The sequence below is a fragment of the Cygnus olor genome, chromosome 4 (genome assembly GCF_009769625.2).
Source record: "Cygnus olor isolate bCygOlo1 chromosome 4, bCygOlo1.pri.v2, whole genome shotgun sequence".
NCBI classification, from domain to species: Eukaryota; Metazoa; Chordata; class Aves; order Anseriformes; family Anatidae; genus Cygnus; species Cygnus olor.
In genome coordinates this window covers 39831119-39846635 of record NC_049172.1, presented here as the reverse complement: position 1 = coordinate 39846635, position 15517 = coordinate 39831119, and the positions used below count along the sequence as shown (strand labels likewise).

General features: G+C 36.3%; 1 long non-coding RNA gene across 1 annotated transcript in view; it reads left to right on the top strand.

Annotated features, from left to right (window-relative positions):
- LOC121070090 overlaps positions 1-14395 on the top strand; it is a 76953-nt gene extending 62558 nt beyond the window's left edge. The window contains exon 3 of the long non-coding RNA XR_005819881.1: positions 13459-14395. This is a non-coding gene — a long non-coding RNA (uncharacterized LOC121070090). The remainder of the gene's footprint in view (positions 1-13458) is intronic.
- Positions 14396-15517: the final 1122 nt, after the last annotated feature.

Here is a 15517-nt window from a genome sequence, read left to right as displayed (position 1 = left end):
TGCAGGGGTAGGGAGGCCAAGAGAATTGGAAAAAGTTCTGGAGAATCCAGCATCTGTTGGTGACTATTAACCATCTTCCCCAAAGCAGTGACTGCCTGGTGCTTGTGTGGTGTTGCCCAGAAGGATCTTTTCCCCAACGTTACTGTGTGTCCTGATAGTTATGCTCGTTCCTTAAACACCTATGAATTAGACACCTATGAATAGCGATTGTTGGGTGTTGGATAACAGAAACTGTACCCATGCTCTGATATATGAGGGTTTCTCCATTCATATATTTTAAATCTCTTTTAAAATTTACCTAAATTCCCCTGGTAACTGCATATGCAGAGGAACTTCTGGGACAACATGGAACAGAAGTTGACATTAGCAGGTAAAGGTAGGGTCCTCATCTGAGTTTAAATCCTTGGACCTGGCATTACCAAGCATCTCAGATCCAGATGAAATAGTTTTCCAGCAAGCACAAACCATGCTGGTTATGACTGAGCAACTCTGTTATGAGCATGGGAGTGCATCAGTACTTTGTAGAAGATAATGCAGAGTATTAGGTCTAGGTATCAGCTGAAAAAAAGCCTACAAAATTATGATTGTTCTGTCATTTAAATGGCAGTTCAGTGCCTAATGTCATCTGTTGCTTTATCCCTGTATGCTAAATATAAATCTTTCCCTAATTCTCTAGCTTTAACCTTGTCTCAGAAGATACTGAAAGAAATCTCCCAAGGCTATTACCTTTTTTTTTTCCCTTGTCCTCAAGGATAACTCATAATATGTGAACAATAACCAATTTGCCTTCAAGTGCTGAATTTATTTTCATTTACATTTGTTACTTCTCTGGTCTGTAGGTGGCTTTCTTGACTGGTTATAATGTTTAACCCCCGTGACGCTCTCCCCAAACACTGCATAATTGCTTAGCGCTGAAGCAATCAAATAGCATTCAAACAGACCGGTAGTATGCAGAGATTAGGCAGGTATAAGGCGTGCATAAGGATTGTCTATATAGGTCTTTTTCTTCCATTCTGATGGGTTTTCAGTGTGGGTACTTGAGCCAGGTTTGTACTGGGAATTTAATTTTCTATGCCTTTGAGCTATTTCCCAGATGCAGCTGGGGATTCTCAGCTGTGAACCTGCCCCCATGAACAGGGGCTTTCAGAGACTTCAGGTATTTTGTCTTGAATCATGGTACAAGAATTTTGTTTTATTTTTTTAGTCACTTCAGTGCCTCTTTTGTTTGCTGTAGAATGACTTGCCAGCGAACTTCAAAATAAGAAACTTTCTTAAACATCCAGTACTCTCCAGTTGCCAGAGACCTGTTGCAATCTCCGTCTGCTGTCATTCTATCCAGATGTATTTATGAGAAATTGTTTTTTTCTGTAGTCCTCTGTGCAGCTTTTCCTGCATGTCTGTAACAATGTTATGAATTCATCTGATGACCTATTGTTAGAGTGGTAAACTGCTTGGACTAATCACAGGTAACTTCTAAATGGTGTTCTCAGCTAAACCACTAGAAAATTAGTTACATCAGGGATATCAAGACTACTGATGTTGCCTGGATTTACATGCACTTTGGGGTTCTAAAATTTTAAATTTAACCATTTTATTACTTTTTATAAACTATTCCCTCTCTGTATGCACTTCACATATGTTTAAATATTGCTTATTGTTTTTTTTTCTAGTTTTTGTTAGAGTTTATATATAGTAGTCTTGATTCAGGTAAATTAAAAAATTTTACACAATTTAATATTCTGCTGAACCTTGAGGTTTACTGTTGTAACATTTACAAAGCCTATTTTTCTGACCTTATACACTAACTCAGGCTTTTGTCTAGAGGCCTATAGAATAAATGTTAAGCACAGGTTTATGCTAATATGCACATTAGTTTGCAAGCTAAATGTTAAGGCAATACTTCAAAAGGAAAAAGTAGAATCAAAGGAAATATCATCATGATGGAAAAACTGAACAAACATATACAGTGTAATACATCAGTTTTCTTTTGTTCTGCCTAATTGTACTAAAGGCACGTAACCTTTAATATACAGTCTCTACTATTCTCTGGCTTCAATTGGAATGTTACTTTGTAGTATTTTTTTCTTTCTCATTTTCCAGTCTTCTGATAGTCATAATAAGTTGCCTATATTTCTTTATACTTTAGAACTTGAATAGCTGGAGAGTTATTTTCTAATGGATAGAAAACATAGGAAAAATTCTTTGAGTAATTAATTACATTATCTACTGATGAAAAGAAAATAATTTAAATAGATATTCTTTCTAAGTAACATTATTTTTGTGTAATGATGTTTTTAGAACACATAGTTCAAATATGTTCTATAAAGTGCAAACAAAACTTCGCCCTTCATTTTGTTTTTTTTAGATGTGGGTATTTTTTTAAAGGCTCATTGAGCAGAACTTTCAGACATGCACCTTTTATTCATATCAGAAATGTTTATGTGAAACTAATTTAAAGAGCATCCTCAGGATAGTCAGTCTCATATTAATTGCATAATGTCAAATATCACCTCTCATCAGAAAAATTGATTTAGATACCTTTTCACCACACTCACGAACCAAACATATACTGTTTAGTGTTTTTTTTTACTTTTTGTTTTTATTCAGTTGAAGGGAAACAACTTCAATAGACCACATTGAAGCAAACTTATGCAAACTCCTGTTTAGCTTGTCTTTTTTTTGAACGTTTTTTACTTGCTTCCACCAATAGCAACAGTGAAGCTGCTGCGTAGCTGTGCAGTGGTGCCCAGCAGATGACGAAGTATAAAACTGATGTAAAATCGCTTCACTTTGTCTTCCAGTAGCTCCTTCCTCGGGAAAGAACTGTGGATATCTATAGGTCAGTAATTACAAGCAGTATGGAAAGACTCTGCCCAAAGAATGCTGCATTTGAGGCTGGCCGTTTGGTGGTGGTCTGTCTTGTGGGGCATGCAGTAGCTCTCAGGGGTGTGCAGGAACACCCCCTACGTGTCCCTGATCAAAGCAATGTCATGTCCTTCTTCAGTCCGTGTCCCAATGAGTGTGGTACGCTGGTACAGCGCTCTCGTGGAAGGTAGGCAGGACTTCAGTTGGGAGTATGTTGTTTACTTCTTTCTTTAATGATGACATTGGGAAAAAATAGCACTATTGTATTTTACATATACGTGTCTTGGCTTAGTTTAGGCCTAAAACCTACAAAATGAATCATACAGCAGGTGTTGCTTTTTTGTTGCATGCAGTGAGACTCACACTGAATGACTAGAACAGGTAAAAAAGTAGGATTAAATAGAGATCGTATGCATCTTTCTTCGTCCCCCTCTAGCTATTCTTGTTTGTGTGGTCATAGGCCTATAAATAAATACTGGAATACTGTCTTAAGCTAATATTTAATAGAATACGATTACATTACATGCCAAGAAGACATTTTAAAAAAAAAAAAGGTTGTTAAAAGGTATGACTGGAAGCACAATGGATATGTTATATTCTGCATTTTAAAAACAAGTCGACCTGTTAATGCTGTGAGGAATCTTCAAATTAACTGAAATATGCTGAGAAATGTCAGTACGTTCAGTAATTTATGAGCCATACCTATCTCCAGAGTTCTCATTTCTTCCACAGAAAATGCTTGTTACACAAAAACGACTAAATATACTTTATATGCTCAATATATAAATTTATTCTATTTTTTCTTGTTATCCCACATGTGCTTAGCAATGATGATGACGCACTTAACGTATTTGTAAACAAACACAAAAATTATGCAGATTTCAGAAATGTCAGTGCTTAGGCAGTTGATTTGAGCAAAAGTCATAAGCACTTTTTAAAAATGTGTTTAGTTGAGGATTATTACCAGCTAAAATTTGGCTGTGCATTGCATTGTTATAGGCTGTTGTTTCCTGCCTATGAAGTTGCCTGTTGGAATAAAATTCTAATGTGTACACAAACAGACTGAAGAGTCCCTGAGAAAAGTATTTGGTCTATAAGGAGAGGTAATTTTCTTTTTAAATTTTACACCAACTATCTTGAAGATAGTGAGGTGGTTATGTCCGTAACGCAGGAGCTGAACACAATTTGCATGTCTTCTGTATATGGAGATTGTACCAGGAGAAAAATAAAGGATAGTATCTTCTTCTTATCAGTGCAGAAGTGAGCGTCTGCCCTTTCAGACAAGCAAATGGGATGTTTCGCACTGTATATATAGCAGGTAATATGCTACCAAATCAAGACTTGCTACTCCGTATTATCCAGTGATCAAAAGTAAAATAGTTAACAAGAAGTTTAATTGCACTAATTAGTTGTTACTATCTCAAATGCTTTAAATGCAAATAGAATGTTACTTCTCTAGTGCTTCAGTGCTTGATGACTGGACATCTTATGGTTTCACACATGTATCTTGGTTTACTTCTTTAATTTAACCCTCTGATTTTTAAGTGCAGTCAGCTTTTATCCCAGGATGACTTGTTGCATCCAATCTGTGGAAGTCCTTTTGCTCAAAAGATTGAAGCAGGTCTAAGAAGGGGGTTGTTTGTCTAGGATTCACTTCTGTATTGAGAACACTTGCTGAAAGCAGGAAGGGGAATGCTTCTTTTAAAATAAGAATGAAAATATGAAAATACCATTTTTTTTCCCTACGCTAAAATGAGATTTCAGTTTTGGTATATTTCCATTTTTCAATTACACTAATAAATTTTCAGCAATAACTTTTTATTGGCTAAATTTTCAATTATTAATGACAATGTGACTTGGGATTATTCAGTTTTATGTGTTATTTTTAGAAGCTTTATAAGCTGTTGTCATTCTGCTGATTAATGCATTTTATCACGAAGAGACTAGATTGTGTCTATCTTGAAACCACATCATTAGGAAGCATTTTAGTGAGGTCATGCTTGCTTTCTTTAAAGTCTGTTTATACAACAGTTTGCTTCAAGCTTCTCTTTTCTTCCTACTAGAACATGCAACCTCTCTGTTCCACACTATGTACTTATTTTTAGACTTTTTCCCATCTGCTCCTCTTACACAGTTTCCTTATTCCAGTCCTACGAGGCATATTTAGAGGCTGCATGCATTAGAGTCTCAGCAGGATGTGCTGTCTGGTGGTGTTCCCCTTTCTTTTAAACCTTCAGCTGGACAGGTTTTGTTTTGTTTTATTTTTCTCCTCTGCCTTTGATTCTGTCAAGAGCTTCAGAGATTGCGCTCTTTGTTTCCTCGTGCTAGGAGAGAGGCAGGTAATGAGTGCATCCTCTTCCACAAAAGGAAAATGGACGTTTTTGGAGAGTACTTGTCCTGTGCTAATGTCTATATTGAAACCTGGGGGGAAAGCTAATTACAGATCCCCCAGTGATTTCTTCTCTTGAAGGAAAAAAAAATGCATGAAGATATTGGTTGCCAATGTACATTGATGTTCCTAAGCAAAAATTAATGGAGAGCAAATCACATCTCCTTCACTAGCGTATATTACGACTGTTTTTCAGGGAATGGTTTTAAGTGAATGACAGAGCTGACTGTTTTCTTACTCAAGTAGTTTTGAAGTTTACAAAACATCAGACTGGAAAGCTGAGATAACATATTTAATAGCTACATTAGAAAGTCTCTTTGCAAAAGGCATTACAAAGGGAGTTAGCTGTGAAGGCACCCTGCATTAGGCTTTTCCTACTGTTTCTGGGTCTTAAATGCACTCATCCATCTCATGACTGAAGCTGGCAATAATAAAACTATCTGTGTAGACCCGGGGAAATTAGAAATTGGAAGCACTGACACTTGACCAGATCAGTGAAATGTTTGAATCTGTCTGCTGATAGTCCCGAATAACTCTCTGTAGGAAAAAGGTAAATTTTCTTCATTTTATTTGTCTACTTTACTTTTAGTTACAAACAAAATAAATCACTGTTTTTGTATTGCCATGCAATAACTGCTGAACTAAATATACATTAAAAGCATTTGGTGTAACACTGAGCTGCAATATCTCTGCGGTTTCTGTAGTGGTTCTTTTTCCTGGGGTGTACGATCCACAGTCATTCAGACCTTACCTCCTCATTCTTCACTGTTCTTATAACATAAAATTGCAGCAGCTTTATATTCTGTGCTGCATTTAATTCCATCTGGGACAAATGAAAAATGACTTGAAAAGAATTTCCTTCCAGAGAGAGTTTGTTGGCAATTTGAAATTTAATGTCTTTGTAGAGCTTCTAAAGGTTGCTTTTTGAGTGTTAACATCATATAAGGAGGAGGAAGTCCTGCATTTCAGAGGTTATAAAAGAAATCCACGATTAAATTAACCTGAATTTAGGAAAAGTGTTGAGGGCTTGTGAGTTGTATGTCTGTAGAAAATTATTTCTAATTTATACAGTATGTTTCCACATACTGTAATGTATTAATCCTACATAAGTACCGTTTTTTTTTTTCTTTCTTGATTTGGATGGGGTAATGCTGAGTGTTTTGTCCTACAAGACTTCCTAAACTTGGTAGTTTAAAGATGTGTTAATAAACAAAACGTTATTTCAAAATTGACTCGGCATGCAAAGTATTACTGTAATTTGTTTTTCAGAGATCTCTGAATATTCAGCTTTTTTCCCCTGCTGGAAAATGTCCAGTGTTTCCACAGCTGTTTGATTTCTTCATCTGCAAGATGCAACTTGGTAAATCTGCTGCCTAAATTTTCCCACATAGATTCAGTTACCAAGTATTACTATTTTTTGAAATCCTGATCCTTCTGACAATGGAAATGTTTTTTGTTTTTCTTATATACATTTGTATTCTACAGAAAATTTATAATCAAATTTGTACATTCGTGGAAAATGCTGGGATGGCACAATCTAAAATAGGGTTATAAAGCTGTATTCTACTTGAGCTAAATGAGATAGACTTTATTTTTGCAAATAGATATAATTGAATGTTTACAAGCAGAGACAGAATGGATACTGAAGAACAGCATGGCTTTTTGGCTTTTTTTTGTAAGGTTTTTGGTGACTGATTCCAATTACTGCCTCCTAATAAGATCATAGTTTGTATTGGTTGTCAATATATGTAAATAAATCAGGATCATTTGCATAATTATGAATTCTATTTCCCTTATAATTTTAATAACCGTTTTGGCTCCCTGAAAATAAATTTTAAATAGCAAATGCTTTTCTACAAGATAAGAGATCTGTTCAAGGAAAAATGCCTTTTTAGATCTGTAGATTGTTGTCCTAAGTGCTACCAGGCATACTGGTAAAAGTATTTATTCACAAACAGATCACTGGGAAGGAACAGCTTGTTGCTACCTCTAGATTTAAGGAATGCTGTCGTATGCCCTGCATTAGGCTGACTTCCGCTGTAAGCCACTCTTTTGTAGTAGATCTGGTGAGTGAAAAGAACAAGTTACTTCTTGCTACAAAGAATGAGAAATACAGAAATAAATTGCGTTACTGCAGCACTGGGTTGTTGCTTCTTGGATAAAAATCTGTGTTTTTTCTCCAGAATAACATAATTTTCTTTCGTCTAAAAGATTAGGGGAGAATACCTGAGACTGATGGAAGTGCCCATATTTTACATGTTATTGAAAGAAGTCATTGTGCTAGCAATAGGCTACTTAGAGTATTTCTGAATCAAAAGTGTTCCACGAGGAGTTATGAGAGAAAATGTAGAAAATCATGATGTGTATGACTGAGGAAAATTTTCATGTGAAACACAGTGAGAAGATAAGCTTTCTTCCTAGAGAATACATTTCAGTATGAAAAGACATGATGGGTTTTCTAGAAGCCTCTAAGTAAAATTCTCCATGCTTATTACCTGCAGATTTATTACATCTACTCTTAGTGGATTTTTTAACTATGGCGAAATAAGTTAAATTTTGGAGGGAGAGATTACAGAAGCAAGATATAACCAGATTATGTCATCTTGATTGGTTTTGAGTACTATGGGAGTAACTGCAATAATCTTAAATTATAGTTAATGAAATGTGATGGAGCAATAAAAGGGTAATGCTTTAAAAATAAATATAGCACGATTCTCTAGATCCTTTAATTTAAAGAGCAGCAACTCCATGTGGGGAAAATAAACTCATCAAAATGTTTGGGGGTGCTCTTCAGGTGAGTGGCTAGTACCAGCAGCATGTTACCTGGCTCTGCATCCGTGTGCTCGGCCCCCAGCTGCCTGGTGATTCTTTTCAAAGTCCAGAGAAATCCTTTGGTTTGATGAATGTGAAAATAAGGTTGTATGGAATTACATTTCTTTTTATTCAACAGGTCTTGTGTGTATAGTTTATCTACAGAAATGTACTTTAACTTAACTCTAGTATTAGGTAGTATCTTCGTGTTGAATATCCTGCTTTGTTATTGTTCACATTTGTCTTGTTCAGGGTATTGCGCATATCGATGTAAGCTTCCTTTTGTTGTTTCTTCGATCACATGAAAGGATCAGTTTGTGCATATTTCTTCCGTTTGATCTGAAGTTGGTTGTACAGTCAAATTTGAGGATACTGAGGGTCCTGTTGTCTTGGCAATGCTTTAGGTTGTTTCAATACAGTGATGATAGTTTAGTGTGTATTTTGCTTGAAAAACTATATATCTGCAAATAATTAATAAGCATATCTTCAGCTCTCGAAGATGACTAATATTTCCAATAATAGCAGTGGCAGATAAAGGAACTCTTATGATGATGGGATATTAACTAAAGTAGAAGCTTGCTGTTTTCACAGGTGGCGACTATATTGGTGAACCTTTTCTGGAAATTACATATGCATAAATTTAAGTACACCAGGGAGGACAGTTGGTTTGTCAGTACTTCTGAATGTGTCCTCCATGGTAAGGACAACAGAGGACATATGCTTATGACAGGAAGGCATTTTGCAGTGGAAGAATTCAATTTGCTTGGTATCTCTTTGCTTGGTATATACATCAGGTGATTCATAACAAATTTTATGACAAGTATAGCTACTGGCTTGTCTACTTAAAAAAAATACATCTCATTAATCAATATTCATTTTTTAATATAAAAGCATTATTATTTTTAGGCATCTAAAGGCCATGAATACCCAAGAGTCAACATATATTATTAAAGCTGTTGAGTATCACAGTGATTCATTTGTTTCACTTTAAAGGCTGACACACAAAAAAACTTCCACTGGAATAACTGAATCAGAATTCAGTGCATCTGTTTGCAACAACAGAACACCCTAATAATAAAGTGCAAGGGTATGTAATAGAAACGAATGAAGTGTAAAATAAAATAATAGAAGAACATGACAAGCTAAATGCTTTCTGCAATGCAGTGATCTTGGAAGGGAGTACATCACCAAAAATAAAATTACCTTCATGTTTGCTGATTTCTGCCTTGTCATTTACCTGTTCGAAAAATATTTTGTTGTTTACCTGGTTTAGCATATCCCCGTGTCTCAAGTTCAAGGTTTAGTAGCCATGGTAGCTGACATGGAATAGATCTTACCTCAAATATGCAGTAGATCAGGACTAAGTATTTCACGTTCCATCTTTTCACGTATGAGCTGTATTATTTACAGTATATTTATGCAGTTTCAATGTAGAGGCATAAAGTCCCTCTGAACTTGTACTCCAGAAGTGCAGCACTGTGCTGCGTTCAGGGAGGAGCCGAGGTCTGCAGAGATGAGACCACAGAAACAGCAGGCTGAGAAATAACAAACTGCTATGTAAGTTGGAAAATATTGACAACCTCAGTTTTACTTTACTAGTTTTGAGGTCGCTACTTTCTCTATTCCCAGTTAAATTCTGATTAACCTGCACAATTAGTCAGCAGTTCAGGAAGCGAGATGGTCTTAAGTGAACAGAACATGCCTTGAAGCCCTTCCCACATTCTTTGTGCTGCTTCTTCCAGGGCAGTTACTGATGGCACGAGGACCACCACTTCCAATGGAAAACTTCGCACTTACGGTCTTTTTCAGTCCCAGAGCAATGCTGAGCATAACATGTCTGTTATTCATGGGGCCACATTCACCCTTCTTGGCAGGCCAGCACACCTCCCTATTACAGACAGATGAGAGCACTGCCAAAGCAGTAGACTGGCTATCTGGAAGGTGCAGGGGCAAGAGGGAGATTTCAGAGGTTTCCCACACTTAGCACATAAGATCTTCTAAGAATGAGCAATGGTTCAGATTAGTTCTGATGAAAACTAAATTTGTGTGCCATCCACAGCAATTTTCTCATCCTTCTCCCTCGCCTCTGTGCCTGGGCCTATGGTAGTGGGGATTCCTTTCCTGATAGCCACAGGTGGTCAACTTACAAGCCTGAGATTTGATTACCCATGTCATTGGCTTAGCTTGCATAGCTGCAAATGCTATTAAAGGTAATAAAATTATCCAACCCTTGCATCACTATGCTGTGGGCAAAGGATATTGTTCTCAGCAATCACCATTTATGTCTACCCATTTAACACTGGTGAAGCTATGCTAATGGCTTTCTATGACATTTTCGAAAGGACAGCCATTAGATCAAATGAGCAGATATCTACCTAGCAAAATGTAGCATTCAAATATTTATGAAGAAATGAAATTACCAAGTTTGTCATCAATGACATTGGTAAACAAGGCTGCTCAGGGCTTAGATGCAGAAACAGATCTCTGGCTCTTTCTTTTTCCCAGCTTCATTCACTGCAGTGGGCTGAAACATGGGCTGCTGCTGTTGTCATTGGACAGGAAGGGCCGTAGAGTTTGTAAGGCTTTAAGGAGGTAGAAAACTAAAATGAAATTACAAACAGAATTACAAAATTATTGGCTACATAATATAGGCAAGAAAGTTAGCCATTTTGCTGCTTTAATTATGAGGAGTACTATGGAAAAAGGGCTTTAAGATCTATTTTGCAGACCACTCACCTTAGTGCTGGGATATTGTAGTGGTTCTGTGAGGGGTGCACATCTCCATGGGGGCAAGGTGCAATGTCCCTGTCATCTCATTGTCAGGAACTGTTACCTGCTACCTGGTTTTGCTTATTGCCTTTGAATAAAAATTGTTTTCTACAGTTTTGTTTAGTTTCCAAGGGACAAAATGCTCAAGCCATTCCATAAGTGATGCTTCTTCTCTTCTTCCCTAACTGAATAAGGTAGAGATGATCTCTTAAATCATACCTGCAAGTTGCAGTTTTCATACTATTTATTCCATGCTGTCTGCAAAACCTAACATACTGTGCATTGTTGTCAAATACTAAATGATTATTGTATATTACAGAGTAGTGTTTTAGATCATCAAAGATTTGCTATTGTATATTAGCACAGATAAATGAAATATTTAAGAATAAACAAGCAGCGTGAATAACAGTCTCTTTGACCTTACTTAAAAATCTAATTTTAACTATATTAGGCAGCCAGGATTACGGTTTGATTTAGGGTTTCATCCTGCAAACATTTATTCATTTGACTTCAGCAATAACAACAAAAAACCTTTCAGTCATTACTTAATCCTTAACTAACACTGGCAATCCTACTAGGATCAGCTTGTATTCATAGAAACTCAAGTTAATGCTGCAGTGAAAGTTTTCAGAAATGACATTTAAAGCCTTAGCAGGGTGAGTAAAGAAAATAATTATTGCTATATGACTTTGTAATTTTTTTAAAATACTGAGAGAATGTAAATATAATGCCATAAAATAAGGCTATTAACACTGTGACTTATAAGTGTATGTGATAATGTAATTAGAAGATTAAAGAGAAGATCTCATCTTGTAAATACTTAAGTGAATAATCTTTGCTCGTGAATCCTTGTTCTGCACGTGAGCAGGAATGGGCATTTCATTAAGCGTTGCTTATGGGAATTAGAAGGATCAGACCTTCAGTGATGTGTAATGAGTTCCCATTCATTATGTAATGTCACTCCAATATTTTTTATCTGTTTTTTCCTGATGATCTGGTTAGTTCCCAAAACAAGTGAGCTGGAAATCAGTCTAATTCCAAAATACAATGCAAATTGACTTCAATTAGAAGGTAGCGTGGCATTAGTCTTGGTTGTAGTATCAAGTTGAACATTGCACGCTGTTGAAAAGCAACTGATTCATGATCTGTGGGAAATGATTCCACCCCACCGGCTGTTTTAACATACAGCTTTACTGGCAATAAAGTATAAATCTGCTGTCTACTAGCCTGCTCGGTTTTATATCTACTTTTTCTAACAACTAGAGAGAGTTCCTATTGAGGATTACGCTTTTCATTCATTTCTAATTTTCAAATCTTAGCATTTTAATTTGAGCCTTCTCTATGAACAAGTAGTGAAAAGAGTATAATATCTCCTACTATTCCAACCTATGAGTCTGACATATTCAGTAACTTTGGTCATCTTTGAAGGCAACAGGAGTAAGGAAAGGGTGAAGGGTGATTTTTCTCTTCCCTGAAATCTTGGGATTAAGGAAAAATCCAAATTAACTTGTTCAGCATGCAAACGTACTTCTGTGTTTGCTAAATCGTAAGGAAAGTTATCAAAATTAGTATGTTTCTTCAGCTCTATAAGGCAAAAACAATTTGAAGGTTTTTCATGCTTTGTGTTGTTGTAAGCTTTGAATGTGGATTTTTCTTTCCGTTGCATGGGTTCAGTGTTAGAGAAACTCAGTTTAATTCTGGTGTTGTAAAATGATGATGAATTATCAGATTTAGATTTTAGCTTTGTGGAACAGTTAACTCTGCTCTTCAGAAAACAACAGTCAAACCTTCTCCCCTCAGCTTGTTCCCACAGTCTTTAGCCTTGCTGAATTAAAATATTTGTGGGCTATTTATGTAGATCAACTTCAAATATGTGAAGGTCTAGTTTCAGTGTTGCATATGTAGGGTTTCATCATTTGCTACATGTTTATGCCTAAATCTTTTAGGTTTTAATTACTGCACCGAAGTTACATCTAAGTTCAGAGTGTAATGCTGGCTTTGATTCACAACTTCTATGAAGATGTATCTAGTGGAACTGAAACTTTATGGCTGACTACAGCCACATACCTACTTACAAATAAACCAAATCTTCAGAGAACTAGTTTTGTACGTACGTGCCCATACTGAACTTGTCCAATAATATTTGATAGGTGTATTGTGTTATAGTTCAGTTTTTCTTTCTGGATGACTGCAGCCACGGTAGAGGGCTCTTTCACTGGGCTGTGTTAGTGCATTGATAACTTGACAGGTAGTGTGGTCCTTGTCTGCTGGGTTCCCTGGTCCTCTCTGCTGCAACATGAGGTACAGTCCTGAGCATTTACATGTGTGCACAAAGATTACTCAGTGCATATAGCCATTAATGTGGATGAAAACAAAACAAGAAAACCCACCCTTTTCTACCTTTCAGCCAGTTTTGGTCTGTTCCCTAATGATTTCCCTGCTCATAATATAATTTAAAATACCACAGGAAAACATTAGGGGGATCATATCACCGGCTAAGTGAAGTGAACTTGCAGTGTGCGTGCATGTAAAATATATTTGGGGGTGAAGAGATGAGCTTATTCCAGTTCCAGCTTGTGCTGATTTCCTCTGAGTTGTCATGATGATGGATCTTAATCCCCCAGGTTCATGTGGAGTCACTTCTGGGGAGTTGCAGTGACGTCATGGCTCTTTAGATGCGAGAACAACAGAAGAACTTAAGAGTGTATTCAAAACTGTGGCAAATGAAAATTTCTGTTTTGGATGACCTGCTTGTTATCACTTATAACTTTGTTACTAATATTATGGTTATCAAATCTTGTGATGATGAAATGTCTCTCTCCTGCATATGAAATAGTGTTTTAGTTTGAAACAGTGCAAATGGTCATCTGGTGCAATTAAACCTTTTCATTATAGTGGTATTCAACATTTCATCATGTTTAGTACCACTTCTATTTCACTGGTCAGATGATGAGTTAGAAATATTGCATGCTTTCAACATCAGTCGCACATGTGGAATTAGGAAGCATAATAGTTAGACACAGCTTCTCATATTAAATGTGTGACAATATCACATGCCAGAATCATCAGAGACTTAAAAGGTCACTAAATTTTGTATGTATTTCCATTAAGTATGAAGAGTGCTATTCTTTCTTGCATAAATGCAAGAGAAGGTATATTTCTATACTCCAACCCTAAGCTTTAAAAGGTATAGTTAGTGCCAATTCCTTAATTAATGGTATTTAACTCATTGTTTACATGTGATAAGTATTTTTTAACTAGGATATAGCAGATAAACTGGAGAATGCTTGAGGTTACATGTCTGAGCTATAATTAAATCTTATGTACAAATTACTTGTTTTTTTTCTATATACTGTGGTTTTCACTTTGACAGCAAACTATATGCAATCCCATAGATGTATATGCTTTTATCATTACATTGAAAAAGGTTGTGAAATCAAATACTTACTTTTAGGAAGTGCAACAATTAAGGTGTGCCATGAGAAGATACAGTGTGTAATTACAAAACCATGATTATGGAATTTTCCAGTGACCAACAAAGATAAACCAGAATATCAATTATAGTGGGTAAATATTAATGTTTGGAAAAGTAAAAGTTTTTTTAAAAGGTTTATTACAATATTCATTATTGTATCGAAATCTGTTCTATAGTTCTTAGTGCAGGAAGAAGGAAGAAACAAAACAGGGTGAAGAAAGTGCATCTCCTGAAAAGACACCTTTTCTGCCAAGTGTCCTTCATCATCTCTCTCTGCCATGCTGTCCTCTACATTCATCCTGCAGGAGAGCACTGTACAAAAAATTGGTTGTGTTTTCATGCCTGTCTCTTACAAAAATAGTAGAAGGTTCTGTCTTCAAATTCAAGAATTTCCCACAAATCTAGAAAGTTACCAGGATATGAGGAAAGGAAAAAAGTCGCAAGTGGAAAAAATTGACTGCACTAGCTCTTGGTAACCTCCAATAGTTCTTTTCTAGTCATTCTTGGATTTTCTTTAGGAACAAAAACTTGCACATAAAAGGTCAGATACTTTATCTGTTGAGATCAATGGCAGGCTGTCCACTTACTTCAGTGAACGGTGAATCTTGTCCAAGATTTCCACAGCTGAGAATGGCATAAAAATATAGTAACTGTTTTAGCTAGCTCTCCCAGACTGGGAGAGACAGGGAACATCTTGGTGAAAGCATCGCTCTTTGTAGCAAAAAAACTGAACTAATTGTAGGAAAGCAGTCCAGAAGAGGAGGTTTCTTGGGGATTAGTTATCATCTTAGAGATGAAGAAATCCAGAGTTAATTATGGTTGGTCGATAAAAGTGAAGAACGGCCTCCGCATGAACTATGTATGAAGAACACATTTCTTGAACAAGTCATCTTGCTTGTTATGCCGTTGCTGCTAATGAATCACAGGAGTGTGTTGTTACAGGAATGTGCCACAATTTCTATTCCTTCTGGTTGCAGAAGAGAGGATAGTATTTCATACTGGGTCTTCATCGTGGGTCTGCATTGATGAAATGTACTGCAGGGAGGTACAGAGCAGTTCTGAGGCAGGGAAGCATCTACCTTGATTTAAAGCCAAAGGGTATGTGTATATGCACAGACTTGTACCAAATACTGACATTTATTTTACTCCATATCAAGGTTTATTTTTCACTCATATAAATATTGGCCTACAGCTTAGTCATAGTCAAT